Genomic DNA, 10,051 nt, shown 5'->3' on the forward strand with positions numbered 1-10,051 from the left:
CTGCGGATGACTGTGGGTACTTAGAGGGGATAAGTGCACAGAAAATAGGCAATCGTGGGTGGGCCTATTTGGGAGGAAGACTCACCAGGACCAAGGAGGCAGCATGGCTAGTTCTCTGCATCATGAACGGCTTAAGGAGAGTTTTTCAGCCAATGCTTCTCAAACTTACCTCCCTGCAAATACCAGGAGCTACACCCAGCAATACCTGACTGCCTAAATGGGCCAGGCACGGTTTCCATCCAAATCACAAGGGCGACATTTTAACAAAATGGTCTTATCTTTAAGTATTTCTTCATGGGCATTTTCTAAAGCTTTGGTGCCTGTTACGGCTTGTTGGCTTGTGAGTGTGAGTGGAAGGAAAAGTCAGTGATCAGGGAGCAGATGAATATTAATGGTAAAATTCAGAAGCAGCTAACTGCAGAGTGTGACAGCTTGCTTCCCAACCCCCCATGCTCTAGCTTGTGATTTTTATGTTGCAAACACATAATTTAAACCTATAACCTACTAGTAGAGGTACTTCTCATTCATGTAATAAAATTCTATGTCTGATATTTCAAGTTGTTCTTCAGAGTGATTACTATAACTTTCAGTCCCTGCCTCCTAAACTCATTTGAGAGCCTCAGCTGTAGAATTGAGGGGGTAAAATCCTGCTGGAGAGACCCCCCCCCCCTGATCCCTTCTTGACTTGTCTTTCTTAGGAAAAACACAAAATTTCTGAGTTTCAGTTTGAGCATGTACACATTAATAATTCCTGCTTTGGGGAAGATAAAGAATCTTAGTATCTCTCACACTAACCTGGCCCATAGAAAGTGCTTGATGAATATCCTGAACAGAGATAATCAATAAAGTGCCCAATTGACGAGTATGTGAGCTATGGGCAGTGATTCTCACACTTTTAACGTGCATAGGAATCATCTGGAAATGTTGTTAAGATCCAGTTTCCAATTCTGTAGGTCTGGGCAGGAGCCCGAGATTCTGAAAATCTAACAAGCTCCTGGTGATGCTAATGTTTCTCATTCCACCAACAATGAATGTCTCAAAGGTACTGGTATTATAGCTTCAAGGCAGAAGATAGAAATTAGAGCAGGAAAAGTATTTGCAGCCACTTTACAAATAGCTTTAATGAACTAAGGAGCAAAAAGTTCGAAAATGTTAAATGCTCCTCAAGCAAGAAGCAGATTTTTTTTTTTTTTTTGAGTGAGTAAGCAAGACAAACAGAAGACCAGAGAGTCATAATGGCCCAGTTTTACTCAGACACACACAAAACCATGCCTCTCATTCAGAAAGTAATACCGATTCTGCAGCAAGCATGTTTTAATTTTTTTAAGATTTTATTTATCTATTTTTGAGAAAGATTGAGAGAGAAAGAGAGAAAGAACACAAGCAAGGGGAGAGGAAGAGTGAGAAGCAGACTCCCTGCTGAGCAGGGAGCCCTAAGCGGGGCTCAACCCCAGGACCCTGGGATCATGACCTGAGCCTAAGGCAGACGCTTGACTGACAGAGCCGCGCGGGTGTCCCCGTGAGCATGTTTTAGGGGTGCTCTGGAGTCAGAGTTGCAAACTCCAATGTCAACAGCTGTGCAGGGCTCTTGTCCTGTCTTAGAAGGTGAAGCTACTCCTCAGCTTAGCCCACTGTCATGGAGAAATTTTTGCCAAATTTTCTTATTTCTAAGAGAAGCTCAAATTCTCTATTTTTATGGGAATTCTCTTTGTTTTTAAATGTTAGCAACAGATTAAATACATTTTACAACTAGAGCCCAAACAGTTATCCCACTCCTGGCTGCCTTCGGTATCATGGCCTCAAAATAGATCTTAGGAGATGGCAAAGGAATTGAAGCTTGCAGAAGAGATCCAAGAAGGATGACGCTGGACCTTAGTGACATGGCCTGGGATTTCTGGGGCCACCAGTGCTTGTTTCTCAGTTGTCAGGGGAATTTTGCCCCAGATCCTGGTCCCCAAGCGCCTCTTACACTCTAAAGTCGGGGCCCCTGACTTTAGACAAGGCGCTATAGCAACAAGCCAGCTGACAGTTCTCGAAGGCACTGTCGTCTTTAAACTCTTTCAAAACACCAAATCACTAGCCCAGAACCTTGTGTGGTGGTCGTGAGGCAGGTACCAAGGCACCTTGGAATGCGGAAAATGGCATCTGTCCGGAGGTTAGTCCATGGCTCTCCCCATGGCATCACTAACTGCTGGAGTAGAAACATCATGACGCCTGCCCCACACTGTCTGTCAACGACGGCTGTTTGCTTGGCAGTTTGTGTGTGGGGATCAGATACCACCGGGTCTCAAACCTGTACGCTATTATTGAGACACTGTGAGAGAAAAGGGTGCTGTAAAGCATTTGACTGGCACAGAGCAGATAAAGAACACACTGTGAGATATTTCCTTTGGAAATTCTTTACCCGAAACTTCTAATTGTGTCTTAATTGGTATCTTCCATTCAAAAGACTCTCGTTCACTGTCCTCACGGGGTCTGAGGAAATTGCGAAAGTGTGTTCGTCAAGTAGGTAAAAGGAGCAGTTCAGAACTTCCAGTGAATAATACTTTTTAGATGTTGAATAGCTTTGATCACGCCTATAATGATTGCAATCTGCCAAGATTGGGGTTTGTTTAAAATCTCTGGGAAAATACTGATGTCACAGCTCCACATTACTGTGGAGAGAGTGTTGTAAGGATCTTTACAGAAACCTCTTCACACTTGAACCGCCAACGGTGTTTTTAATAGATTATATGAAGTATCCATAACAACAACAAAATCTGTTGGACCACCCTAGCTGACAGCTGCCTGCCTTATAGTTGAGAGCTGGTCAGTCAGAAAGCTGAACCGACGTAACTACAGGTATAGTCTTTGATGCATAATTTCCATCTTGGATTTATTTCTGAGCACAAGGGAATGCTAGAGCCACACATTTGAAATATTAGTAAGAGCCTACTAATGACATACTGGGTGGTATTTGCCACATGTGACTAAGCTTTACCGGCTGTGATAGACTGACAGTGATGTGCAGCCTGTGAGGTATGTGAGCTTTTTCTCCTTTTATACTTTTTTTAGAGGACAAATCAGAATGGTTTGCAAAAGATTATACTGAAGACTCCCATTTTCAAATAGTTTCGTTTTTACAATAGAAGATTATGGAGAAGAGGAAAATGGAAAGCGGGGGAGGGGGTTTGTGTGGGAATCTCAAAGCTAAATGTGATCTCAAAAGAAAAACGTAGCTGTGGATGATTAGCTTCGAATGAAAGCCTATGGCATTTTATAGATAGGATCTGAATTTTTATACTAATAAAGTAGGTAACATCTCTAAGGTGATTAATGGCTTGTTGTACTTTGTAGGAGAGTAAATTTAATGAGAAATACAATGATGAAACATGGTGTAAACCTTTCTTTCTTTCGTTCTTTTTTTTTTTTTTTGAGAGAGAGTGAGAGAAAGAGTACGAGAGAGGGGAGTATCATAGGGAAAGGGAGAAGCAGACACTCCCTGAGCAGAGAGCCTGAGGCACGGCTCGATCCAAGGACTCCAGGATTGTGACCCGAGCCAGAGGCAGCTGCTTAACCAACTGAGCCACCCAGGCACCCCAGTGTAAACCTTTTTTAAAAAATTGTCTTTTTTCTATTTGTTTTGTACTCTTCTTCACTTTAATGTATATGTTAAAGGAAGTGGCATATTCGGGAATGGCCAAAAAGAAAGGGTTTCAAACCCCAAATTCAAAGAGAAGTTTGCAAGGTACTTAGTGCATGAGTTGTTTTTCTTACCCTCATTTCATTGATTTTGAAACATGAGTAGGCTTTACCTTTAAGGGGTTTTTTTGGATCACATTCATTTTCAGAACACATTCTTCAGGATCTAAGAATGTAGAACTTTAATAAATAAGATAGACCTCTGTATCATTTCAAATTTCAAAACAACAATCGTGTTCTATGCTGTTGAGGCTCAGGAAGTGGGAAGAAGCCGTGAACAGTTAGATAGGCCACTCGTATGATCTTTTTTCTTAGTATAAGCATGTTAGAAGCTAACCATTACCCAAAAAGCCACTAAATAAGACGTCAAATAAACACATACGGTTTGCCAAATGCATCACCTTCCCTAAACAAGCAGTTCTTCAAAAGGGGAAAATTGTTTCCAGGCCTTTTTCTCAATCTGGGAGAAAGCTGTGAAATACATTTGCTTTTTAGGAATTTAATGCCAAATTCTATTGTAACCATTCAAAGAAAGGCTCCCAAGAGTCCTTAATTAAAATTGTTTTCCTCTGTCATCGATATCCTTCATAGCATTAAAAAACATATGCATTGTACTAGAGACCAGAAAAACAATAGAGGGAATCAGTGAACCAAAAGCTAGTGCATTTGGAAGGAACAAAAAAATTGACAAAACGTTAGCCAGATTTACTGAGAAAAAAGATGCAAATAACTAAAATCAAAAACGAAAGTAGGTTGTTACCACCAACCTTACAGAAAATAAAATGGATTAAAAAAAATACTATGAACAACTGTAGGCCAACAAATGAGATAGCGTGAATGAGATGGCAAATTCTTACAAAGACCTAAAACTGACTCAGATAAAATTAAAAACTGAACAGATCTATAACAAGAGATTGTCTCAATAACCAAACCTCTCAACAAACAAATACCTACGGCCAGAAGACTTCACTGATAAATTCTACCAAACAATGAAAGAATTAACACCACTTCTACTCAAACTCTTCTAAAAAATTGAAGAGGAGGGAAGACTTCCAAATTGATTCTGTGAGGCCAGTACACCTTACTCTGAAACCAAGATCAGATAAAGACCCCACAAGAAAGCTACAGGTGATAACCCTTATGTATAAAGGTGTAAAAATCACCAGCCACTAGTAAACTGAATCCAATAGCACATTCAAAGGATTATACATGGTGACCAAGTGGGATTTATGTCAAGAATGCAAGAGTGGGTCAACATGAGAAAATCAATCAATGTAACACATCGCATTAATAGAATGAAAGAAGTAAATCATCTCAATTGACACAGAAAGCATGTTTGACAAAATCCAACACCCTATCATGATGAAAATACTCAGAAAACTAGGAACTGAAAGAGCTTCCTCAATGTGATAAAGAGCATTTACGAAAAACCTACAGCTAACATCAATTCACAGCTGACACCTCACTCAATGATGTAAGGAAGGAAGGAAGGAAGCTTATAGTCTTGGGGAACAACACAGTGGTGTCCACGTTTACCACCAGCATTTGTAACTGTACTGGAAGGTCTGGCCAGAGCAGTCAGGTGAAACAAATGGATTCAAGACATCCAAATTGGAAAGGAAGAAGTAAAACTATCTCTATTCACAGAGGACATATTACTACATATGAATAATCCCAAAGAGTCTGAAAACAAAACAAAACAAAACAAAACAAAATATAACAGCAAACAAAACAAAATATAACAACAAATTAATACACAAAATCATTAATACACAAAAATCAGTTGTGTTTCTTACATACCAGTGATGTACTATTCAGAAAGGAAATTAAGAAAACAATTTCATTTATAAAACACCTAAAGACTAAAATAACTAGGAATATGTTTAACCAAGGAGGTGAAAGACTTATACACTGAACACCATGAAAAACTGCTGAGAAAATTTAAAGAAGACCTAAATATGTGGAAAAGCATCCATCAAGGGTGCCAAGATCTTTTAATGAGGAAAGAGTAGTCTTTTCAACAAATGGTTCTGGTACGACTGGATATCTATGTACAAAATGTGAAGTTGGGCCCTCACTTCACACATATGAAAAATTAACTCAAAATGGATCAATTACCTATGTAGAAGAGTGAAAACTGTTAAACTCTTGCAAGAAAGTATAAAGTTAAATCTTTATGACCTTGGATTTGGCAATGACTTTGTAGATATGACACCAACAATATGAGCAACAAAAACAAAAGAGATAAATTGGACTTTAGTGAAATTAAAAACCTTTTCGCCTTAAATGACTCTGCAAAAAAGTAAAAACAACAATTGGAGATTGTTGGGAGAAAGTATTTCCAAATCATCTACTATCAAGTAAGAGTCTAGTATCCAGACGATATTAGGAATCCTTTCAACTCGATAACAAAAAGATAAAAAATCGAATTAAAAAATAAGTAAAAGACTTGAATAGACATTTTTTTGAAGCAGATGTAGATATGAAGCAAGCTTATGCAAAGACACTCAACACAATTAGTCATTTAAGGACTGCAAATAAAACCATAATTAGATACCATTTCACACCTACTAGGATGGACATAATAAAAAAAAAAAGGAAAATAAGTGTTAAAGAGGATATGGAAAAATTGGAACCCTCACGCATTAGTGGTGACAATGTAAAGTGGTCCAAGTTGCTTTGGAAAACATCTTGTCATTTCCACAAAAAGATAAACGTGGAATTACCACATAACACAGAAATTCCTCTTCTGGGTATAAACCCCAAGTAATTGAAAACATGTGTCCACACACATACATATGCATATTCATAGTAGCATTATTCACAATAGCCCAAAGGTAGAAGCAACCAAAATGTCCATTAGCAGATGAATGGATAAAGAAATTGTGGTATACACCTACAATGGAATATTAATCAGCTATAGAAAGGAATGAAATACAATACATTCGTAGATGAAACTTGAGAACATATGCTAAGGGAAAGAAGCCAAATGCAAAAGGTCACATATTGTATGATTTCACTGACATGAAACATCCAGAATAGGTAAATCCATAGAGACAGAAAGCAGATTGGTGGTTGTCAGTGGCCAAGATGGGGGAGCCATGGGGAGTAACTATTTAATGGACATAAGGATTTCTTCCGGGGTGATGAAAATGTTTTGGAACTAGATAGAGGTGGTGGTTGCCTAACATTGTGAATGTGCTGGAAGCCACTGCATTCTACACTTTAAAATAGTTCATATATAACATAAAGCATATCAAACAGGAGGAGGAAGGTGGGGGGATGGGTGAAATAGGTGAAGGAGATTAAGAGCACACTTGTGATGAGCACTGAGTAATGACGTAGAGAATTGTTGACTCACTATATTGTATACTTGAAACTAATATAACACTATATGTTAACTGTACTGGAATTAAAATTGAAAAATTTAATAGAAAATAAAAAATAAATAAAAGTATTTTGAAAGGGAAAAATAAAATAAAATAGTTTATATAAAATTAATTACATGAACTTTACCTCAGTTAAAGAAACTTCTATTGAAGTATAATATCCATGCAATAAAATACACTTAATTTAAGTGGATATGTCCATGAATGTTTACATAGCATAGTCATTTTGTTAGCATATCAGTAATTCATTCTTTTTAAATCCTGAGTAGGTTTCATTGTACAAGTCAGTCACAAATTTTTATCCAGTGATCCGTTGGTAGACATTTGGGTTGCTTCCAGATTTGGGAAATTATGAATAAAAGCTCCATAAACATTTTTGTCCAGCTCTTTGTGTGGTCATGTTTTCATTACTCTTGGGTAAATACCTCCCAGTGGAATTGCCCAGTCATGAAGTAAATGTGTATTTAATTTTATTTAAAAAAAAAAAAAAAGCCAAACGTTTTGAGTCCTTGAAACATCTCACATCCCCATCAGCAATGTATGAGAATCAGTTACTCTACATCCTCACTGAAACTTGGTATGGTCAATCTTTTAAATTTTAGACATCCTCTAAGTCAAGAGTTATCCCTACTTCCAAGGCAGGGCCTACTAGAAACTCTACTGAATGTTCCCAGTATTCAAGAAGGCAGAACTCAAATGTCTTCTAGTCTTGCATGAGCTCCAGGAGTTTTGCTTTTCCCAGTAGTTATTCTTTGCCTGGCCTCCTAGAGCCTTGTCCTACTTTGAATCAATAATCAACCAAAGACTCAAGGTGACCCATATATAGATTTATGGAGCTCTCCTTCTCTTCATTGTTTCCTCTTCTCTGGAACTCTAAACTATGATCACTGTTCCTCACTCCCACATTATTTTATTTGTGTCTCCTTAAGAGGGTTGACCATTGCTTATTCTTCATTAAATTTAATTTATAGTTCAATTTATATATACAGTTTATATCCATATCACTCACTGGGCTTAGTACAGAGTTTTGCCTTAGCGATTTCTGCAGTTACACTCATTGTTCAGGTTGTGTGGTTTAGAGGCAAAACCCGTAGAGCCTTGTCTAAGTGCCAGATCACCTTGCTTACACATCTCCCTCCCATCCTCTCTCACTCCCCAGGCCCAGAGCAAGTAAAGTGCTCACACTGAGTTCTCCCATAGCATTCTTTCCTAGCTCTTCCTTGTTTACCTTTCCAGCCAGGCTGCAAGTTCTGTGGAGGCAAGACTTCATTCTCAAATGAAAATTAAATTTTCTTAGCAGATAGAACCATCAAGTATCCCTACTTTAACGATGGAATTTCAAGTGCATTTGCTTGCTGCCATCATTTCTTCAGCAGAGAACAGGAGTGTTGTTGAATGTGGTATCTTGGATTTGACATCTCCTATGGGAATATGTGTTCGGTTCCTGGGAATACTGGAGCACATCTATAGGACTGGTTTCCATTGTCTGTTTTCTGTTTGCTACTCTTCCATGAGTTAAGAATCTTGGATTTCGAGTTCATAAGTTAATATTCTTGTCCATATTTGTCCATATTTTTAAATATTTAAACATTCTTATTCAAACTATTTTTATTGGGTTTGCTATTGAACAGAAGTTCTATATTTGTATGGTATATTTGGTATAGTATATTTTGAATGTAATAGAGAAACAGTATTTTTAAACTTTGAAATATGATAGCAAAGTTGTTGATATGTTTCACTGACTGCCTTTTTCTTTTTCTTTTTTTTTTTTTTTTCAAGACTTGATTTACTTATTTGACAGAGAGAACAAGCAGAGGGGAGAGGCAGAGGGAGAGGGAGAAGCAGGCTCACCACTGAGCAGGGAACCCAACTCAGGGCTTGGTCCCAGGGATTTGGGATCATGACCTGAGCTAAAGGCAGAAGCTTAACCGACTGAGCCACCCAGGCAAACCTGACTACCTTTTTTTTTCTTGACTCAGATGTAACAACCTATTAAATTTAGTAAAAAAAAAAAAAAAAAGACAATAAAGCATATTTACTTTATATGTTCACTACTCTATGTTGAATTTCTTTTACATGTGTTCCTTGATGAGAGTAAAATTTTAATCATCTTTAGTCAGATATTGCATTATACTATTCTCTTGTAGTGGACAAGGGAGTACTTTTCTTCCCCCCCCCTTTTTTTTTTAAGATTCTATTCATTTATTTCAGACAGAGAGAGTGAGCAAACACGAGCAGGGGGGAGGCGCAGAGAGAGAGAAGCAGACTCCCAGCTGAGCAGGGAGCCCAATGTGGGGCTCCATCACAGGACCCTGGGATCATGACCTGAGCCGAAGATAGACACTTAATAACTGAGCCACCCAGATGCCCAAGGGGAGTACTTTTCAAGAAGAGTCTGAGAAAGATACTCCACAGAGTAAATTTGTCCATCTTATTTATAATAGAAGTCAGACACCAACCATATCTACTCTAGAACTAATCTCTATTAAGTGAGAGCTGCTTCTAGGGAAGCTGTAAAATATTATACATGCCTAGATAAGTCATCTGTTTATAAAATATTGTAGAAAAGTACAGAATATAGTCAGTCCTCAGAAGCATTGGAAATCCAAAACAGAAGGAAGTGAATTTTGAAAATCACGTTGGTATCCCACACACCAGCACTGGCTGGAAGCATGACTAAGCATTGTGGCGTATGGTCTCAGATCCCTGTGCTGGGATGGTTCACTCTGAGGTCATTCATTTCTGTCGTACCGGAAGATTCGCTGGGAGTCAGGAGACTCAGGGTGATGCCCAGTTCTACCCTTGGCTTGTGATCGTCATCATTTAACTTCATTGTATAAACACAGGAGCTGACGTTCTGAGGGCTTAAGTAATTATCTGTTTTCCCACAGGGAACAAGTCATTGCTTCAGGTCTTTTGGACCCTAGAGCTCAAGGTTTTTTTTTTTTTTTTTTTCTATTATATGCAAGGGTCAAATAGAT

This window comes from Mustela nivalis (assembly GCF_964662115.1).
Source record: "Mustela nivalis genome assembly, chromosome: 1".
NCBI lineage: Eukaryota > Metazoa > Chordata > Mammalia > Carnivora > Mustelidae > Mustela > Mustela nivalis.